General features: G+C 45.7%; 1 long non-coding RNA gene across 1 annotated transcript in view; it reads right to left on the bottom strand.

Annotated features, from left to right (window-relative positions):
• LOC124018143 overlaps positions 1-21,659 on the bottom strand; it is a 153,450-nt gene that overhangs the window by 7,650 nt on the left and 124,141 nt on the right. The gene's annotated exons all lie outside the window — the stretch shown is intronic.

Raw genomic sequence — 21,659 nt, 5'->3', positions numbered from 1 at the left:
ACTAAATCTAAGGAAGTCTCTAGATGTTGCTCGCCTGAAGTATATTGTGATAAATTGCAGGCCACACTACTTGCCTAGAGAGTTTTCAGCTATACTTTTAGTGGCTGCTTACAGTGCCTTGCGAAAGTATTTGGCCCCCTTGAACTTTGCGTCCTTTTGCCACATTTCAGGCTTCAAACATAAAGATATAAAACTGTATTTTTTGTGAAGAAGAATCAACAACAAGTGGGACACAATCATGAAGTGGAACGACATTTATTGGATATTGAAAAATACTGAAAAATTGGGCGTGCAAAATTATTCAGCCCCCTTAAATTAATACTTTGTAGCGCCACCTTTTGCTGCGATTACAGCTGTAAGTCGCTTGGGGTATGTCTCTATCAGTTTTGCACATCGAGAGACTGACATTTTTTCTCATTCCTCCTTGCAAAACAGCTCGAGCTCAGTGAGGTTGGATGGAGAGCATTTGTGAACAGCAGTTTTCAGTTCTTTCCACAGATTCTCGATTGGATTCAGGTCCGGACTTTGACTTGGCCATTCTAACACCTGGATATGTTTATTTTTGAACCATTCCATTGTAGATTTTGCTTTATGTTTTGGATCATTGTCTTGTTGGAAGACAAATCTCCGTCCCAGTCTCAGGTCTTTTGCAGACTCCATCAAGTTTTCTTCCAAAATGGTCCTGTATTTGGCTCCATCCATCTTCCCATCAATTTTAACCATCTTCCCTGTCCCTGCTGAAGAAAAGCAGACCCAAACCATGATGCTGCCACCACCATGTTTGACAGTGGGGATGGTGTGTTCAGGGTGATGGTGTGTTCAGGGTGATGAGCTGTGTTGCTTTTACGCCAAACATAACGTTTTGCATTGTTGCCAAAAAAGTTCAATTTTGGTTTCATCTGACCAGAGCACCTTCTTCCACATGTTTGGTGTGTCTCCCAGGTGGCTTGTGGCAAACTTTAAACAACACTTTTTATGGATATCTTTAAGAAATGGCTTTCTTCTTGCCACTCTTCCATAAAGGCCAGATTTGTGCAATATACGACTGATTGTTGTCCTATGGACAGGGTTTCCCACCTCAGCGGTAGATCTCTGCAGTTCATCCAGAGTGATCATGGGCCTCTTGGCTGCATCTCTGATCAGTCTTTTCCTTGTATGAGCTGAAAGTTTAGAGGGACGGTCAGGTCTTGGTAGATTTGCAGTGGTCTGATACTCCTTCCATTTCAATATTATCGCTTGCACAGTACTCCTTGGGATGTTTAAACTTGGGAAATCTTTTATGTCCAAATCCGGCTTTAAACTTCTTCACAACAGTATCTCGGACCTGCCTGGTGTGTTCCTTGTTCTTCATGATGCTCTCTGCGCTTTTAACGGACCTCTGAGACTATCACAGTGCAGGTGCATTTATACGGAGACTTGATTACACACAGGTGGATTGTATTTATCATCATTAGTCATTTAGGTCAACATTGGATCATTCAGAGATCCTCACTGAACTTCTGGAGAGAGTTTGCTGCACTGAAAGTAAAGGGGCTGAATAATTTTGCACGCCCAATTTTTCAGTTTTTGATTTGTTAAAAAAGCTTGAAATATCCAATAAATGTCGTTCCACTTCATGATTGTGTCCCACTTGTTGTTGATTCTTCACAAAAAAATACAGTTTTATATCTTTATGTTTGAAGCCTGAAATGTGGCAAAAGGTCGCAAAGTTCAAGGGGGCCAAATACTTTCGCAAGGCACTGTATTTACCACCACAGACAGATGCTGGCACTAAGACCGCACTCAGTCAGCTGTATAAGGAAATAAACAAACAGGAAACCACTCACCCAGAGAAGGCGCTCCTAGTGGCCAGAGACTTTAATGCAGGGAAACTTAAATCAGTTCTACCTAATTTCTATCACCGTGTTAAATGTGCAACCAGAGGGAAATAAATTCTAGATCACCTGTACTCCACACACAGATGCGTACAAAGCACTCCCTCGCCCTCCATATGGTAAATCCGACCACAACTCTATCCTCCTGATTCCTGCTTACAAGCAAAAACTAAAGCAGGAAGCACCAGTGACTCGGTCTATAAAAAAGTGGTCAGATGAAGCAGATGCTAAACTACAGGACTGTTTTGCTATCACAGACTGGAACATGTTCCGGGATTCTTCCGAGGGCATTGAGGATTAATCCACATCAGTCACTGACTTTATCAATAAGTGCATCGAGGACGTCGTCCCCACAGTGACTGTACGTACATACCCCAATCAGGAGCCATGGATTACAGGCAACATTTGCACTGAGCTAAAGGGTAGAGCTGCCGCTTTCAAGTTACAGGACTCTTACCCGGAAGCTTATAAGAAATATTGCTTTGCCCTGCGTCAAACGATCAAACAGGCAAAGTGTCAATACAGGGCTAAGACTGAATCATACTACACTGGCTCCGACGCTCGTCTTATGTGGCAGGGCTTGCAAACTATTACAGACTACAAAGGGAAGCACAGCCACGAGATGTACAGTGGAACCAGCCTATCAGACGAGCCGATGTGAGCAAGACCTTTAAACAGGTCAACATACACAAGGCCAGACAGATTACCAGGGCATGTGCTCCGGGCATGTGCTGACCAACTGGCAGGTGTCTTCACTGACATTTTCAACATGTCCCTGATTGAGCTTGTAATACCAACATGTTTCAAGTAGACCACCATAGTCCCTGTACCCAAGAAAGGCAACCTGCCTAAATGACTACAGACCCGTAGCATTTACATTACATTTACATTTAAGTCATTTAGCAGACGCTCTTATCCAGAGCGACTTACAAATTGGTGCATTCACCTTATGACATCCAGTGGGACAGTCACTTAACAATAGTGCATCTAAAACTTAGGGGGGGTGAGAGGGATTACTTATCCTATCCTAGGTATTCCTTAAAGAGGTGGGGTTTCAGGTGTCTCCGGAAGGTGGTGATTGACTCCGCTGTCCTGGCGTCGTGAGGGAGTTTGTTCCACCATTGGGGGGCCAGGGCAGCGAACAGTTTTGACTGGGCTGAGCGGGAGCTGTACTTCCTCAGTGGTAGGGAGGCGAGCAGGCCAGAGGTGGATGAACGCAGTGCCCTTGTTTGGGTGTAGGGCCTGATCAGAGCCTGGAGGTACTGAGGTGCCGTTCCCCTCACAGCTCCGTAGGCAAGCACCATGGTCTTGTAGCGGATGCGAGCTTCAACTGGAAGCCAGTGGAGAGAACGGTGGAGCGGGGTGACGTGAGAGAACTTGGGAAGGTTGAACACCAGACGGGCTGCGGCGTTCTGGATGAGTTGAAGGGGTTTAATGGCACAGGCAGGGAGCCCAGCCAACAGCGAGTTGCAGTAATCCAGACGGGAGATGACAAGTGCCTGGATTAGGACCTGCGCCGCTTCCTGTGTGAGGCAGGGTCGTACTCTGCGGATGTTGTAGAGCATGAACCTACAGGAACGGGCCACCGCCTTGATGTTGGTTGAGAACGACAGGGTGTTGTCCAGGATCACGCCAAGGTTCTTGGCGCTCTGGGAGGAGGACACAATGGAGTTGTCAACCGTGATGGCGAGATCATGGAACGGGCAGTCCTTCCCCGGGAGGAAGAGCAGCTCCGTCTTGCCGAGGTTCAGCTTGAGGTGGTGATCCGTCATCCACACTGATATGTCTGCCAGACATGCAGAGATGCGATTCGCCACCTGGTCATCAGAAGGGGGAAAGGAGAAGATTAATTGTGTGTCGTCTGCATAGCAATGATAAGAGAGACCATGTGAGGTTATGACAGAGCCAAGTGACTTGGTGTATAGCGAGAATAGGAGAGGGCCAAGAACAGAGCCCTGGGGGACACCAGTGGTGAGAGCGCGTGGTGAGGAGACAGATTCTCGCCACGCCACCTGGTAGGAGCGACCTGTCAGGTAGGACGCAATCCAAGCGTGGGCCGCGCCGGAGATGCCCAACTCGGAGAGGGTGGAGAGGAGGATCTGATGGTTCACAGTATCGAAGGCAGCCGATAGATCTAGAAGGATGAGAGCAGAGGAGAGAGAGTTAGCTTTAGCAGTGCGGAGCGCCTCCGTGATACAGAGGAGAGCAGTCTCAGTTGAATGACTAGTCTTGAAACCTGACTGATTTGGATCAAGAAGGTAATTCAGAGAGAGATAGCGGGAGAGCTGGCCAAGGACGGCACGTTCAAGAGTTTTGGAGAGAAAAGAAAGAAGGGATACTGGTCTGTAATTGTTGACATCGGAGGGATCGAGTGTAGGTTTTTTCAGAAGGGGTGCAACTCTCGCTCTCTTGAAGACGGAAGGGACGTAGCCAGCGGTCAGGGATGAGTTGATGAGCGAGGTGAGGTAAGGGAGAAGGTCTCCGGAAATGGTCTGGAGAAGAGAGGAGGGGATAGGGTCAAGCGGGCAGGTTGTTGGGCGGCCGGCCGTCACAAGACGCGAGATTTCATCTGGAGAGAGGGGAGAAAGAGGTCAGAGCACAGGGTAGGGCAGTGTGAGCAGAACCAGCGGTGTCGTTTGACTTAGCAAACGAGGATCGGATGTCGTCGACCTTCTTTTCAAAATGGTTGACGAAGTCATCTGCAGAGAGGGAGGAGGGGGGAGGGGGCGGAGGATTCAGGAGGGAGGAGAAGGTGGCAAAGAGCTTCCTAGGGTTAGAGGCAGATGCTTGGAATTTAGCGTGGTAGAAAGTGGCTTTAGCAGCAGAGACAGAGGAGGAAAATGTAGAGAGGAGGGAGTGAAAGGATGCCAGGTCCGCAGGGAGGCGAGTTTTCCTCCATTTCCGCTCGGCTGCCCGGAGCCCTGTTCTGTGAGCTCGCAATGAGTCATCGAGCCACGGAGCGGGAGGGGAGGACCGAGCCGGCCTGGAGGATAGGGGACATAGAGAGTCAAGGGATGCAGAGAGGGAGGAGAGGAGGGTTGAGGAGGCAGAATCAGGAGATAGGTGGGAGAAGGTTTGAGCGGAGGGAAGAGATGATAGGATGGAAGAGGAGAGAGAGCGAAGGTTGGGACGGCGCGATACCATCCGAGTAGGGGCAGTGTGGGAGGTGTTGGATGAGAGCAAGAGGGAAAAGGATACAAGGCAGTGGTCGGAGACTTGGAGGGGAGTTGCAATGAGGTTAGTGGAAGAACAGCATCTAGTAAAGATGAGGTCGAGCGTATTGCCTGCCTTGTGAGTAGGGGGGGGAAGGTGAGAGGGTGAGGTCAAAAGAGGAGAGGAGTGGAAAGAAGGAGGCAGAGAGGAAAGAGTCAAAGGTAGACGTGGGGAGGTTAAAGTCGCCCAGAACTGTGAGAGGTGAGCCGTCCTCAGGAAAGGAGCTTATCAAGGCATCAAGCTCATTGATGAACTCTCCGAGGGAACCTGGAGGGCGATAAATGATAAGGATGTTAAGCTTGAAAGGGCTAGTAACTGTGACAGCATGGAATTCAAAGGAGGCGATAGACAGATGGGTAAGGGGAGAAAGAGAGAATGACCACTTGGGAGAGATGAGGATCCCGGTGCCACCACCCCGCTGACCAGACGCTCTCGGGGTGTGCGAGAACACGTGGGCGGACGAAGAGAGAGCAGTAGGAGTAGCAGTGTTGTCTGTGGTGATCCATGTTTCCGTCAGTGCCAAGAAGTCGAGGGACTGGAGGGAGGCATAGGCTGAGATGAACTCTGCCTTGTTGACCGCAGATTGGCAGTTCCAGAGGCTACCGGAGACCTGGAACTCCACGTGGGTCGTGCGCGCTGGGACCACCAGAGTAGGGTGGCCGCGGCCACGCGGTGAGGAGCGTTTGTATGGTCTGTGCAGAGAGGAGAGAACAGGGATAAACAGACACATAGTTGACAGGCTACAGAAGAGGCTACGCTAATGCAAAGGAGATTGGAATGACAAGTGGACTACACGTCTCGAATGTTCAGAAAGTTAAGCTTACGTAGCAAGAATCTTATTGACTAAAATGATTAAATGATACAGTACTGCTGAAGTAGGCCAGCTGGCAGTGGGTGCGTTGTTGACACTACACTAATCAAGTCGTTCCGTTGAGTGTAATAGTTTCTGCAGTGTTGCTAGTCGGGGGCTAGCTGGCTAGCTAGCAGTGTTGTTTACGTTACGTTGCGTTAAAAGAACGACAATAGCTGGCTAGCGAACCTAGAAAATCGCTCTGGACTACACAATTATCTTTGATACAAAGACTATGTAGCTAGCTAAGTAGCTAGCTACGATCAAACAAATCAAACCGTTGTACTGTAATGAACTGAAGTGAAAATGTGATACTACCTGTGAATGCGACCGGGTAGTTGAGTTCTATACAGGAGACGTTGGCTAGCTGTTGGCTAGCTGTCGGCTAGCTGTTGGCTAGCGTTGGCTAGCTAGCAGAGTCACCTACGTTAAGGACGACAAATAGCTGGCTAGCTAACCTCGGTAAATTAAGATAATCGCTCTAAGACTACACACTCTAAACCTAAACAGCACTCACATCCGTAGCCATGAAGTGCTTTGAAAGGTTGGTAAAGGCTCACATCAACACCATTATCACAGAAACCCTAGATCTACTCCAGTTAGCATACCGACCAAACAGATCCACAGATGATGCAATCTCTATTGCACTCCACACTGCCCTTTCCCACCTGGACAAAAGGAACACTTATATGAGAATGCTATTCATTGACTACAGCTCAGCGTAGCTATACACCATAGTACCCTTAAAACTCATCACTAAGCTAAGGATCCTGGGACTAAACACCCCGCTCTACAACTGGATCCTGGACTTCCTGACGGGCCGCCCCCAGGTGGTAAGGGTAGGTAGCAACACATCTGCCATGCTGATCCTCAACATTGGAGCTCCACATGGGTGTGTGCTCAGTCCCCTTCTGTACTCCCTGTTCACCCACAACTGTATGGCCAGACACGACTCCAACACCATCATAAAGTTTGCAGAAGACACAACAGTGGTAGGCCTGATCACAGACAACGACGAGACAGCCTATAGGGAGGACGTCAGAGACCTGGCCGGGTGGTGCCAGAATAACAACCTATCGCTCAACGTAACCAAGACTAAGTAGATGATTGTGGACGACAGGAAAAGGAGGACCGAGCACTCCCCCACTCTCATCTACAGGGCTGTAGTGGAGCAGGTTGAGAGCTTCAAGTTCCTTGGTGTCCACATCAACAACAAACTATAATGGTCCAAACACACCAAGACTGTCATGAAGAGGGCACGACAAAGCCTATTCCCCCTCAGGAAACTAAAAAGATTTGGCATGGGTCCTGAGATCCTCAAAAGGTTCCACAACTGCAACATCGAGAGCATCCTGACTGGTTGCATCACTGCCTGGTACGACAATTGCTCGGCCTCTGACCGCAAGGCACTACACAGGGTAGTGCGTACGGCCCAGTACATCACTGGGGATAAGCTGCCTTTCATGAACGTTGTTGTAAGAATCGGACCAAAGTGCAGCGTGGAATGGTTTCATCATCTTTATTCGAGTGAAATGCACAGAAAACAATAAAGAGCTAAATGAACGTGAAGCTATGTAGTGCTCACAAGTAACATTACATTACCAAGATCCCACATCAAACAGGTGGGAAAAGGCTGCCTAAATATGATCCCCAATCAGAGACAACGATAGACTGCCTCTGATTGGGAACCATACCAGACCAACATAGAAATAGCAAAACTAGAATGCCCACCCTAGTCACAACCTGACCTAACCCAAAATAGAGAATAAAGGATCTCTAAGATCAGGGCATGACACTGCCAGCCATCCAGGACTACACCAGGCGGTGTCAGAGGAAGGCCCTAAAAATTGTCAAAGACCCCAGCCACCCCAGTCATAGACTGTTTTCTCTACTACCACATGGCAAGCGGTACCGTAGTGCCAAGTCTAGGACAAAAAGGCTTCTCAACAGTTTTTACCCCAAGGCCAAAAGACTCCTGAATAGGTAAAAATGCCTACCCAGACTATTTGCATTGTGTGCCTCCCCCACCCCCTATGTTTACACTGCTGCTACTCTCTGTTTATCATACATACATAGTCACTTTAACTATACATTCATGTACATACTACCTCAATTGGGTTGACCAAACAGTGCTCCTGCACATTGGCTATGCGGGCTATCTGCATTGTGTCCCGCCACCCACCACCCACCAACCCCTCTTTTCCGTTATTGCTACTCTCTGTTTATCATATATGCATAGTCAATTTAACCATATCTACATGTACATACTACCTCAATCAGCCTGACTAATCGATATATGTATGTAGCCTCGCTACTTTTATAGCCTCCTCTACTGTATATAGCCTCCTCTACTGTATATAGCCTGTCTTTTTACTGTTGTTTTATTTCTTTACTTACCTATTGTTCACCGAATACCTTTTTTACACTATTGGTTAGAGCCTGTAAGTAAGCATTTCAGTGTAAGGTCTACTACAACCTGTTGTATTCGGCGCACGTGACAAATAAACTTTGATTTGATTTTAGTTGACTATTTGCAACAAAATATTTGATTGTCAGGTGGTCACGCCTCAACAGTTCAGCTATTTCAACAGTGTTGCATCCGTCTGACAGGCATTTGACCATTTTTTACTTTTCAGTGTCAGTTAAATCTCTCTTTTGGCCCATTTTACCTGCTATAATGAAGCGGCCTAATAATTATGCACACCTTGATATAAGGTGTTAGTCACTTTCACCACACCCTCCCTCATTACAAATATACATATAATCAGAAATTATTTGTCCAATAAGCATTCAAGTTCATATGGTTTGGAGTTGGAAAATGTGCATAGAAATAATGATAAGATCAGAATACTCACTTGCCTAATAATTGTGCACGCAGTGCATGTCCAACAATTATAATGAAAAAAAGTTAATAAACCACACGCAGGCCGACAGTGGGGTAACCCTGATCTATAGCCTTATGGTCAATACAGTCATCCCTCTACAGCCCTACTGAATAACCATATGCAGCTCAATGGGCCCTATGGCCACTGTTGTAGTCCCACTGGGGCTCCAGGCTGCCAACAGGCAGCAGTTGGAATTTAAGACAACTAAGCAGTATTGACTGTAGATGTCCTGTAATGTCTGATGTCATAACTCAAGTAACAGCTGGGTGAGTTGCCACCACTCCACCCTATGAAGCAGGGCTATGCAGAGGTTTAACCATGTGAAGTAGGACTATGCATAGCTTTAATCCTGTGAAGGAGATGACAAGATTCTAGTGGGGATTGCAAGGAAGCCTTGTCCACATAAAGCTTATCTCTCCTGTGAGTGCCATGTCCCCATAGTGAAGTCTTTACAGTATCATGTCCCCACAAGACAACCTGTCCCCATAGTGAAGTCTCTACAGTTCCATGTCCCCACAGTGGACTCTCTAAACTTCCATGTCCCCATTGCGAAGTCTCTACAGTACCATGTCCCCACAATACATCATGTCCCCATAGTGAAGTCTCTACAGTCGTATGTTCCCATAGTGAAGTCTCTACAGTTCCATGTCCCCACAGTGGACTCTCTAAAGTTCCATGTCCCCATAGTGAAGTCTCTACAGTATGATATCCCCATTGTGAAGTCTCTACAGTACCATGTCCCCACAAGACATCATGTCCCCATAGTGAAGTCTCTACAGTCGTATGTTCCCATGGTGGAGTCTCTACAGTACATTGTCCCCACAAGACAACCTGTCCCCATAGTGAAGTCTCTACAGTACCATTTCTCCATAGTTAAGTCTCTACAGTACCATGTCCCCATAGTGAAGACTCGACAGTACCATGTCCCCATAGTGAAGTCTCTACAGTACCATGTCCCCATAGTGAAGTCTCTACAGTACCATGTCCCCATAGTGAAGTCTCGACAGTACATTGTCCCCACAAGACAAGCTGTCCCCATAGTGAAGTCTCTATAGTACCATGTCCCCATAGTGAAGTCTCTATAGTCCCATGTCCCCATAATGAACTCTCTAAAGTACCATGTCCCCATAGTGAAGTCTCTACAGTACATTGTCCCCACAAGACAACCTGTCCCCATAGTGAAGTCTCTATAGTACCATGTCCCCATAGTGAAGTCTCTATAGTACCATGTCCCCATAGTGAAGTCTCTATAGTCCCGTGTCCCCATAGTGAAGACTCGACAGTACCATGTCCCCATAGTGAAGTCTCTACAGTACCATGTCCCCATAGTGAATTCTTGGTAGTACCATGTCCCCATAGTGAAGACTCTACAGTAACATGTCCCCATAGTGAAGACTCTACAGTCCCATGTCCCCATAGTGAAGTCTCTACAGTACATTGTCCCCACAAGACAACCTGTCCCCATAGTCAAGTCTCTATAGTACCATGTCCCCATAGTTAAGTCTCTATAGTACCATGTCCCCATAGTGAAGTCTCTATAGTCCCGTGTCCCCATAGTGAAGACTCGACAGTACCATGTCCCCATAGTGAAGACTCGACAGTACCATGTCCCCATAGTGAAGACTCGACAGTACCATGTCCCCATAGTGAGGTCTCTACAGTACCATGTCCCCATAGTGAAGTCTCGGTAGTACCATGTCCCCATAGTGAAGACTCTACAGTAACATGTCCCCATAGTGAAGACTCTACAGTCCCATGTCCCCATAGTGAAGTATCTACAGTACGTACCATGTCCCCATAGTGAAGTCTCTATAGTACCATGTCCCCATAGTGAAGTCTCTACAGTCCCATGTCCCCATAGTGAAGACTCTACAGTCCCATGTTCCCATAGAGAAGTCTCTGTAATACCATGTCCTCATAGTGAAGTATTTTCAGTCCCATGTCCCCATAGTGAAGTACTGTACCCTGTCTTCACAAAACAACCCACTGGGAACACACTGGTTAAATCAACGTTGTTTCCACATCATTTCAATGAAATTACGTTGAACCAAAGTGGAAAATACGTCTGTGCCTCTTTAGACCCTGTCCGTCTCCACAGCATTTTATTTATTTACGTTGACTGAGCCTCATCTCCCGGTAGCTACTTGGCTCTAGACAGACTGGCGATGCAATGACTTGGTGGCAGGTGGTGTTGCGTACCACAGAGGCAATAAATCTAATCAGGACTGCTGATTAATGTGTCACATGACTTGGATAATAAATGGTTACTGGGGAGGTGCCTACGAGAGAGAGAGAGAGAGTGAGAGAGAGAGGGCAAACACAGGAGACTTCCTACAAATGCTACTGTAATGTAACGCTTGTCTCTTTCTTTATGGGCCATTGAGAGGAGATGTGGAATCAAAGAGAAGAAAGCCAACATCGTTGATTGCATCTCTTACACTGTGGTAAACTATACAACCTCTATGTAATAAGAATATGAGGCACTGGTATATAATACAAGCTAAAACAATATGAAAGCAAGAGATCGTTATATATAAACCAGCTCTACTCAATGGTTAAGGCAGTGTGCATTTTAATGTTCTGACAGAGCTGTGTTCTTTGGCAGGGAAAGTTAGTTTGACTGCAAGAAGAACAGAGAGAGAGACAAGGAGACCGAGAGAGAGACAAGGAGACAGAGAGAGAGGCAGAGAGAGAGACAGAGAGAAAGACAGGGAGAGAGAGACAGAGAGACAAAGAGACAGAGTGCGAAAGAGAGAGAGATAGCTCCATCAGAAGAAAAACAACAGAGGAGAGGATGAAGTTCAATCCCTCACATGATGGAGAATCAGTAGAAAATCCAGGTGGATTAGTTCAAAGGTACAAGCCGATCTAATAACAAAGGCTTTGTGTGTGTGTGTGCTGTGAAGTGGTGTGCAGTGCTGTGCTGTGCTGTCCTTTGCGTGCGCGTGTGTGTGTGTGTGTGTGTGTGTGAAAACAGGATGTTGAAATAATGTATAATGTATAAACGTATGTATAATTAAGCAGTGTGGGGAAGCAATGTTTGTCCTACTTTAGTTGTGACTTTTATAGCAGTGGAGCAGAGTGCTGACTCAGTATAGAGATGACAGTAATGAAGCTGTTGGATAATTTGGGCTTCAGAGAGAAAGACAGAGAAAGACAGAGAGAGACAGAGAGAGAGAAAGAAAGGGATTAGAGAGAAGTAGAGAAGTATAGATGGAAGAGGTGTAGCTCCAGGTGATTGTAGTGAGCGACCACAGCTGTCCAACACCCCCCTGCATTAACCTGTTGAAGCTATGGGGGCGCTATTTCATTATTGGATAAAAAAACGTACCCGTTTTAAGCTCAATATTTTGTCACAAAAACATGCTCGACTATGCATATAATTGACAGCTTTGGAAAGACAAACCTCTGACGTTTCCAAAACTGCAAAGATATTATCTGTGAGTGCCCCAGAACTGATGCTACAGGCGAAACCAAGATGAAACTTCAAACAGGAAATGAGCAGGATTTTTGAGGCTGTTTTCCAATGTCTCCTTATATGGCTGTGAATGCGCCAGGAATGAGCCTGCCCTTTCTATCGTTTCCCCAAGGTGTCTGCAGCATTGTGACGTATTTGTAGGCATATCATTGGAAGATTGGCCATAAGAGACTACATTTACCAGGTGTCCGCCCGGTGTCCTTTGTTGAAATTGCTGCGTAATCTACAAGCTGCACGCAGTCATCCAGTGATTGAGAGGAGAGAGGAGACTTCCACGAACGATATATCATGAAGAGATATGTGAAAAACACCTTGAGGATTGATTCTAAACAACGTTTACCATGTTTCAGTCGATATTATGGAGTTAATTTTGAAAAAAGTTAGGCGTTTTGATGACTGAATTTTCATTTTGTTTCGGTAGCCAAACATGACGCACAAAATGGAGCGATTTCTCCTGCACAAATAATCTTTCAGGAAAAACTGAACATTTGCTATCTAACTGAGAGTCTCCTCATTGAAAACATCCGAAGTTCTTCAAAGGTAAATTATTTTATTTGAATGCTTTTCTGGTTTTTGTGATGTTGCCTGCTGAATGCTGACGCTAAATGCTACGCTAGCTATCAATAGCTATCAATACTGTTACACAAATGCTTGTTTTGCTATGGTTGAGAAGCATATTTTTGAAAATCTGAGATGACAGTGTTGTTAACAAAAGGCTAAGCTTGAGAGCTAGCATATTGATTTCATTTCATTTGCGATTTTCATGAATAGTTAACATTGCGTTATGGTAATGGACTTGAGGCTGTAGTCACGATCCCGGATCCGGGATGGCTTAATGCAAGAAGTTAAATCAAATCAAATCACATTTTATTGATCACATACACATGGTTATTGCGAGTATAGCGAAATGTTTGCGCTTCTAGTTCCGAGAGTGCAGCAATATCTGATAAGTAATCTAACAAGTCCATAACACCAACCTAACACACACAAATCTAAGTAAAGGAATGGAATAAGCATATATACATACACTACCATTCAAAGTTTGGGGTCACTTAAAAATGTCCTTGTTTTTTAAATAAAATCACATCAAATTGATCAGAAATAAAGTGTAAACGTTGTTAAATGTTGTAAATGACTATTGTAGCTGGAAACGGCCGATAAAAAAAGAAGGAATATCTACATAGGGGTACAGAGGCCCATTATCAGTGTCACACCCTGACCATAGAGAGCTGTTTATTCTCTATGTTGGTTGGGGCGTGATAGTGACTAGGCTGGGACATCTAGGTGATTAGTGATTTATGTTGGCCTGGTATGGTTCCCAATCAGAGACAGCTGTTTATTGTTGTCTCTGATTGGGGATCATATTTAGGTAGCCATTTTCCCCATTGTGATTTGTGGGATCTTGACTATGTTTGTGTGTAGTTGCTTTCTGCACTGCATGTAGCTTTATGGTTTGTTTATTCGCTCTATTGTTTTTGTGCTTTAAGTTTCTCTTCTAAATAAAAGGATGGAAACATACCACGCTGCATCTTGGTCCACTCATTATGACGAACGTGACAGAAGAACCCACCACAAACGGACCAAGCAGCGTGGCCAGGAGGGGCAGACATCATGGACGTGGGAGGATATTTTGGACGGTAAAGGATCCTGGACGTGGGAAGAAATCATGGCCGGAAAGGATCGCCTTCCATAGAAGCAGCAAGGGATCATCAACAATGACTCCGGGGTTCGCAACCAAGACGCAAGCAGAAGAGGCAGCCCCAAAACAGTTTTTTTTGGGAGGGGGCACACGGGGTGGTTGGCGGAGCCAGGTTCCAGACCAGAGCGAACTCCCTGCACTCGCTTTAAGGAGCGTGTGACCGTTCAGGCACCAGGCTATGCAGTGATATGCACTGTGTCTCCAGGGCGCATTCACAGCCCGGTGCGCTTGGTGCCAGCTCTCTGCACTTGCTGGGCTAAAGTGAGCATCCAGCCAGGATGGGTTGTGCCAGCTATATGCTCTAGACCACCAGTGCGCCTCCACAGTCCAGTATGCCCTGTGCCTCTTCCCCACACTCGCCCTGAGGTGCGTGTCACCAGCCCGGTGCCACCTGTACGGTCCCACGCATCAGGCCTCCAGTAAGCCTTCACAGTCCAGTAAGTCCTGTGCCTCTTCTCCACACTTGCCTTGAGGTGCATGTCACCAGCCCGGTGCTACCTGTACCGGTCCCATGCATCAGGCCTCCAGTGCGCCTCCACAGTCCAGAGCTTCCGGCGACAGTTCCCAGTCCAGAACTTCCATCGACAGTTCCCAGTCCAGAGCTTGTGACATTTCACGGTCCGGAACCTCCAACAACGGTCCACGGTCCGGAACCTCCAACGACGGTCCGCGGTCCGGAACCTCCAACGAGCCTCCCGAGACGGTCTGCGGTCCGGAGCCTCCATCAACGGTCTGTGGTCCGGAGCCTCCAGCGACGGTCTGCGTTTCGGAGCCTCCAGCGACGGTCGGTGGTCCTTCAGCAGGGGTTCCCAGTCCAGCGCCTCCTGCGAGGTTTCCCAGTCCGGAGCCTCCGGCGACAATCCACGGTCTGGTGCCTCTGGCGATGATCCACGGTCTAGTGTCTCGGGCGACGACCCTTGGTCCGGTTCCTCCGGCAAACAAGCCACGGTCCGGTTCCTCCGGCGAGGATCCACGGTCCGGAGCTTCTGGCGACGATCCACAGTCTAGTGCCTCCGGCGACGACCCTTGGTCCGGTTCCTCCGGCAAACAAGCCACGGTCCAGTTCCTCCGGCAAGGATCCACGGTCCGGAGCTTCTGGTGACGATCCCCGCACCAGGGAGGATGACGTATCTGCGAGCGGAGTGGTTACTTTGCCCCGCACCGGACCCGCCCCCGACAGTAGATGCCCACCTGGACCCTCCCCTATTTAGTCAGGTTTTGCGGTAGCCATTTTCCCATTGTGATTTGTGGGATCTTGACTATGTTTGTTTGTAGTTGCTTTCTGCACTGCATGTAGCTTCACGTTTCGTTTATTTGCTTGATTGTTTTTGTCCTTTAAGTTTCTCTTCTAAATAAAAGGATGGAAACATACCACGCTGCATCTTGGTCCAGTCTTTATGACGAACATGACAATCAGCAACCGTCATGTGTTCCAATGACAAGTTGTGTTAGCTAATCCAAGTCTATAATTTTAAAAGGCTAATTGATCATTGGAAAACAATTTTGAAATTATGTTAGCACAATTGAAAACTGTTGCGTTAATTAAAGTGGCTAATAAAACTGGCCTTCTTTAGACTACTTGAGTATCTGGAGCATCAGCATTTGTGGGTTTGATTACAGGCTCAAAATGGCCAGAAACAAATAACTTTCTTCTGAAACGTATCAGTATACTGTTGTTCTGAGAAATTAAGGCTATTGCTATTCCATGCGAGAAATTGCCAAGAAACTGAAGTTCTCGTACAATGCTGTGTACTACTCCCATCACAGAACTGGCGCAAACTGGCTCTAACCAGAATAGAAACAGGAGTGGGAGGCCCAAGTTCACAACTGAGCAAGAGGACAAGTATATTAGTGTGTCAAAATTGAGAAAAAGATGCCTCACAAGTCCTCAACTGGCAAGTTCATTAAATAGTAACAGTGAAGAGGCGAATCTGGGATGCTGGTCTTCTAGGCAGAGTTGCAAAGAAAAAGCCATATCTCAGACTGGCCAATAAAAATACAAGATTAAGATGGGGAAAAAAACACAGACAGAGGAACTCTGCCTAGAAGGCCGTGCTAACATAATGTGCAAAACTAATTGCAAAATGGGTCTTCCAAAATGGGTTTTCTAATGATCAATTAGCCTTTTAAAATGATACATTTCGATTAGCCAACACAACGTGCCATTGGAACACAGAAGTGATGACTGCTGATAATGGGCCTCTGTACGCCTATGTAGATACTCATTAAAAAAATCTGTCGTTTCCAGCTATAATAGTCATTTACAACATTAATAATGTCTACACTGTATTTCTGATCAGTTTGATGTTATTTTAATGGACAAAAATGTGCTGCTCTTTAAAAAACGAGGACATTTCTATGTGACCCCAAGCTTTTGAACGGTAGTGTACATATGCGATGAGTAATGCAAGCTATGTAAACATTATTAAAGTGGCATTACTAAAGTGACTAGTGATCCATTTATTAAAGTGGCCAAAGATTTACAGTCTGTATGTAGGCAGCAGCCTCACAGTGATAATGATGGCTGTTTAACTATCTGATGGCCTTGAGATAGAAGCTATTTTTCAGTTTTTGATGCACCTCTACTGACCTCGCCTTCTGGATGGTAGCGGGGTGAACAGGCAGTGGCTCAGGTGACTGTTGTTCTTGATGATCTGTTTGGCCTTACTGTGACAACGGGTACTGTAGGTGTCCTGGAGGGCAGGTAGTAAGCCCCCGATGACGCGTTGTGCAAACCGCACCACACTCTGGAGAGCTCTGAGGTTATGGGCGGTGCAGTTGCCATACCAGGTGGTGATGCAGCCCGACAGGATGCTCTCAATTGTGTATCTGTAAAAGTTTGTGAGGGTCTTAGATGACAAGCCAAATTCCTTCAGCCTCCTGTTGCATCTTCTTCACTACACTGTCTGTGTGGGTGGATAATTTCAGTTTGTCCATGATGTGTACGCCGAGGAACTTAAAACGTTCCACTTTCTCCACTGCTGTCCCTTCGATGTGGATAGGGGGGTGCTCCCTCTGCTGTTTCCTATAGTCCACTATCATTTCCTTTGTTTTGCTGACATCACACTCCAAGTGCCCTCACCTCCTCCTTATAGGCCGTCTCGTCATTGTTGGTAATCAAGCCTGCTATTGTTGTGTTGTCTACCAACTTGATGATTGAGTTGTAGGCGTGCATGGCCACGCAGTCGTGGGTGAACAGGGAGTACAGGAGGGGGCTGAGCATGCACCATTGTGGGGCCCCAGATTTGAGGATCAGCGAAGTGGAGATGTTGTTTCCTACTTTCACCACCTGGGGACGGCCAGTCAGGGGGACCAGGACCCAATTGCACAGGGCAGGGTTGAGACCCAGTGCCGCAAGCTTAATGATGAGCATGGAGGGTACTATGGTGTTGAATGATGAGCTGTATTCAATGAACAGCATTCTTAAATAGGTATTCCTCTTGTCCAGGTGGTGTAGGGCAGTGCGCAGTGTGATGGCGATTGCATCGTCTGTAGTCCCCACCCAGTGCCACACTACTACCCATCTGACTGCAACACACACACTCATACGCACCAGTGTTCCTCTCCATCGCACTAACACAGCTCTACAATTATAACTCGCTAAACAAAGTGCATAATTTTCTCTTGCACAGCACAGCAGTGTAGCAAAGAGAGTCTGCTAGTCTGGCAGCAGCTCAGTAAATTGTACAAATGAAATTGAACAGGAAAAAGCCAGTAGGTAGAATAGCATCCTCCAAGCCCACTTTATTTGAAATATGGAGTCCTAGTGGATTACTGTGAGGCCTAGAATTCTGGAGCTCTGTTGATATGAATGTGCTTTTAAAGAAGCTGAAGGTGGTGGTTTAGAAAAAGGGAAACAAGACATTCTAGTACAAAGAGAGGAATGACACGACTGCATGATAACATATCTGTTGGCTCTGCCACTGTAATTACATCTAACTGAGTGACTCATGATGAAGACATATTTGTTGGCTCTGCCACTGTAATTACATCTAACTGAGTGACTCATGATGATGACATATTTGTTGGCTCTGCCACTGTAATTTCATCTGACTGAGTGACTCATGATGATAACATATCTGTTGGCTCTGCCGCTGTAATTTCATCTGATTGAGTGACTCATGATGATGACATATCTGTTGGCTCTGCCACTGTAATTACATCTGATTGAGTGACTCATGATGATAACATATCTGTTGGCTCTGCCGCTGTAATTACATCTGACTGAGTGACTCATGATGATAACATATCTGTTGGCTCTGCCGCTGTAATTACATCTGATTGAGTGACTCATGATGATAACATATCTGTTGGCTCTGCCACTGTAATTACATCTAACTGAGTGACTCATGATAACATATCCGTTGGCTCTGCCACTGTAATTACATCTGACTGAGTGACTCATGATGATAACATATCTGTTGGCTCTGCCGCTGTAATTACATCTGATTGAGTGACTCATGATAACATATCTGTTGGCTCTGCCACTGTAATTACATCTGATTGAGTGACTCATGATGACATATCTGTTGGCTCTGCCACTGTAATTACATCTAACTGAGTGACTCATGATGATGACATATTTGTTGGCTCTGCCACTGTAATTTCATCTGACTGAGTGACTCATGATGATAACATATCTGTTGGCTCTGCCACTGTAATTTCATCTGACTGAGTGACTCATGATGATAACATATCTGTTGGCTCTGCCACTGTAATTACATCTGACTGAGTGACTCATGATAACATATCTGTTGGCTCTGCCACTGTAATTTCACCTGACTGAGTGACTCATGATGATGACATATCTGTGGGCTCTGCCACTGGGAAAACAGCCTATGGTATAGCCAAGATGGTGACATGATGGAGTGACAGCTAGGGTCAGTTTGTTATATCTGGAGTACTTCTCCTGTCTTATCCGGTGTCCTGTGTGAGTTTAAGTATGCTCTCTCTAATTCTCTCCTTCTCTCTTTCTTTCTTTCTTTCTCTCGGAGGACCTGAGCCCTACGACCATGCCTCAGGACTACCTGGCATGATGACTCCTTGCTGTCCCCAGTCCACCTGGCCGTGCTGCTGCTCCAGTTGCTACAGCTCAGGAGCTGTAGAGATACTACTAATGACCGGCTATGAAAAGCCAACTGACATTTACTCCTGAGGTGCTGACTTGCTGTACCCTCGACAACTACTGTTATTATTATTATTTGACCATGCTGGTCATTTATGAACATTTGAACATCTTAGCCTGGTTCCTCTCTAGGTTTCTTCCTAGGTTTTGGTCTTTCTAGGGAGTTTTCCCTAGCCACCGTGCTTCTACACCTGCATTGCTTGCTGTTTGGGGTTTTAGGTTGGGTTTCTGTACAGCACTTTGAGATATCAGCTGATGTAAGAAGGGCTACAAAAATACATTTGATTTGATTTGACAGTTACAGTCCAATGATGTGTCTATAGTTCACCTGACTGTGTGACATATATCATGATGATACATGACTATGGGCAACCCCTCCCTGACGATAGAGCCAAGAGGTTCAGTATAAATGGCGTTAATGACAGAATTACTATTTGACTTGTGTATGCGTGTCACAAAATAGGATTAACTAAGGGTTTCAAAGCTTCTGCCACCCTGCCAACTGTCTGTCTGGAACTGAGCTGTGTGGATCTCAGGCCCTCAGACTGATAATAGAGTCATAAGTCCATCTGGCTGACTCAGCGCAGCATGTTCATTTTAATAGAGACAAAGAAAATGGCAGACGTAGGCAAATGTGAGCAGTCGCAGGATGCACAGAATCCAACAACTAGTCTGCAGTTACATTCAGAAACATCCACTGGATACTGCAGACACACAGAAACAAACCCTCCAGACACTCCCCCTAGTCTCTACTGCAGCCACACAGACAGAAACCCTCCAGACACTCCCCCTAGTCTCTACTGCAGCTACACAAATGCAAAAACTCCAGACACTCCCCCTAGTCTCTACCTCAACCACAGACACTCTGTGGGCATTCAGACATTCACAGAGTTCAAGTAACTGACACATATTGACATCAATTGTTCAGAGGAGCCTGTGTGAATCAGGCCTTCTTGATTACATGGCTGCAAAGAAACCACTACTAAAGGACATCAATAAGAAGAAGAGACTTTCTTGGGCCAAGAAACATGAACAATGGACATTAGACCGGTGGAAAACTGTCCTTTAATCTGATGAGTCCAAATTTGAAATGTTTTCTATCTAACAGCCGTGTCTTTGTGAGACACATAGTAGGTGAACGGATGATCTCCGCATGTGTGCTTCCCACCGTGAAGCATGGAGGAGGAGGTGTGATGGTGTGGGGGTGCTTTGCTGGTGACACTGTCAGTGATTTGTTTATAATTCAAGGCACACTTAACCAGCATGGCTACCACAGCATTCTGCAGCGATACGCCATCCCAATTTGTTTGCACTAAATGGGACAATGTTTTTTTTTTAAATAGGAAAATGACCCAACACACCTCCTTGAATGAGTAGGTGTGTCCAAACTTTTGACTAGTACTGTATGTCTAAAATACACATCTTGATTCAGATGTGTCAGGATTTTTGTCAGCAAAACCACAAAATTCCAAATATGCATTGGAAATGGTCTGTATTCTCTAGAATATCAAGTGGGAGGTTATAACATTTCTTTCACATGACCTATCAATTTAGACAAGCGTCTGGGTGAAAATGATAAAATATTTATACAATATTTTTATCTGAACACTTTCAAAGTCATATTAGGATATCTTTTTACCTGGAGTTTTTCCTTCTTGTAAGCTGCAACTTAAACAGATTTTAGTCATGAAATCTTCTTCTATTTAGCGGGGTGGCAGGTAGTGATTAGAGCGTTGGGCCAGTAACCAAAAGGTTGCTAGATCAAATACCCGAGCTGACAAGTTCAAATCTGTCGTTCTGCCTCTGAACAAGGCAGTTAAACCACTGTTCTTAGGCTGTCATTGCAAATAAGAATTTGTTCTTAACTGACTAGCCTAGTTAAATAAAAATAAAATAAAAAATGGCCTTAAATAGATGGGTGGGGCTACTTAGCTACAGTAGAGGTATGATTATAACTCCAGTAGAGGTACGATTATAACTCCAGTAGAGGTACGATTATAACTCCAGTAGAGGTATGATTATAACTCCAGTAGAGGTATGATTATAACTCCAGTAGAGGTATGATTATAACTCCAGTAGAGGTAAGATTATAACTCCAGTAGAGGTACGATTATAACTCCAGTAGAGGTATGATTATAACTCCAGTAGAGGTACGATTATAACTCCAGTAGAGGTACGATTATAACTCCAGTAGAGGTATGATTATAACTCCAGTAGAGGTACGATTATAACTCCAGATTATAACTCCAGTAGAGGTACGATTATAACTCCAGTAGAGGTACGATTATAACTCCAGTAGAGGTACGATTATAACTCCAGTAGAGTACGATTATAACTCCAGTAGAGGTACGATTATAACTCCAGTAGAGAGATTATAACTCCAGTAGACGATTATAACTCCAGTAGAGGTATGATTATAACTCCAGTAGAGGTATGATTATAACTCCAGTAGAGGTATGATTATAACTCCAGTAGAGGTATGATTATAACTCCAGTAGAGGTATGATTATAACTCCAGTAGATTGATTATAACTC

The sequence above is a fragment of the Oncorhynchus gorbuscha genome, unplaced genomic scaffold, assembly GCF_021184085.1.
Source record: "Oncorhynchus gorbuscha isolate QuinsamMale2020 ecotype Even-year unplaced genomic scaffold, OgorEven_v1.0 Un_scaffold_4:::fragment_2:::debris, whole genome shotgun sequence".
NCBI lineage: Eukaryota > Metazoa > Chordata > Actinopteri > Salmoniformes > Salmonidae > Oncorhynchus > Oncorhynchus gorbuscha.
Note: the sequence above shows the minus strand (reverse complement) of the source record. Positions and strands in the feature narration are given on the sequence as shown.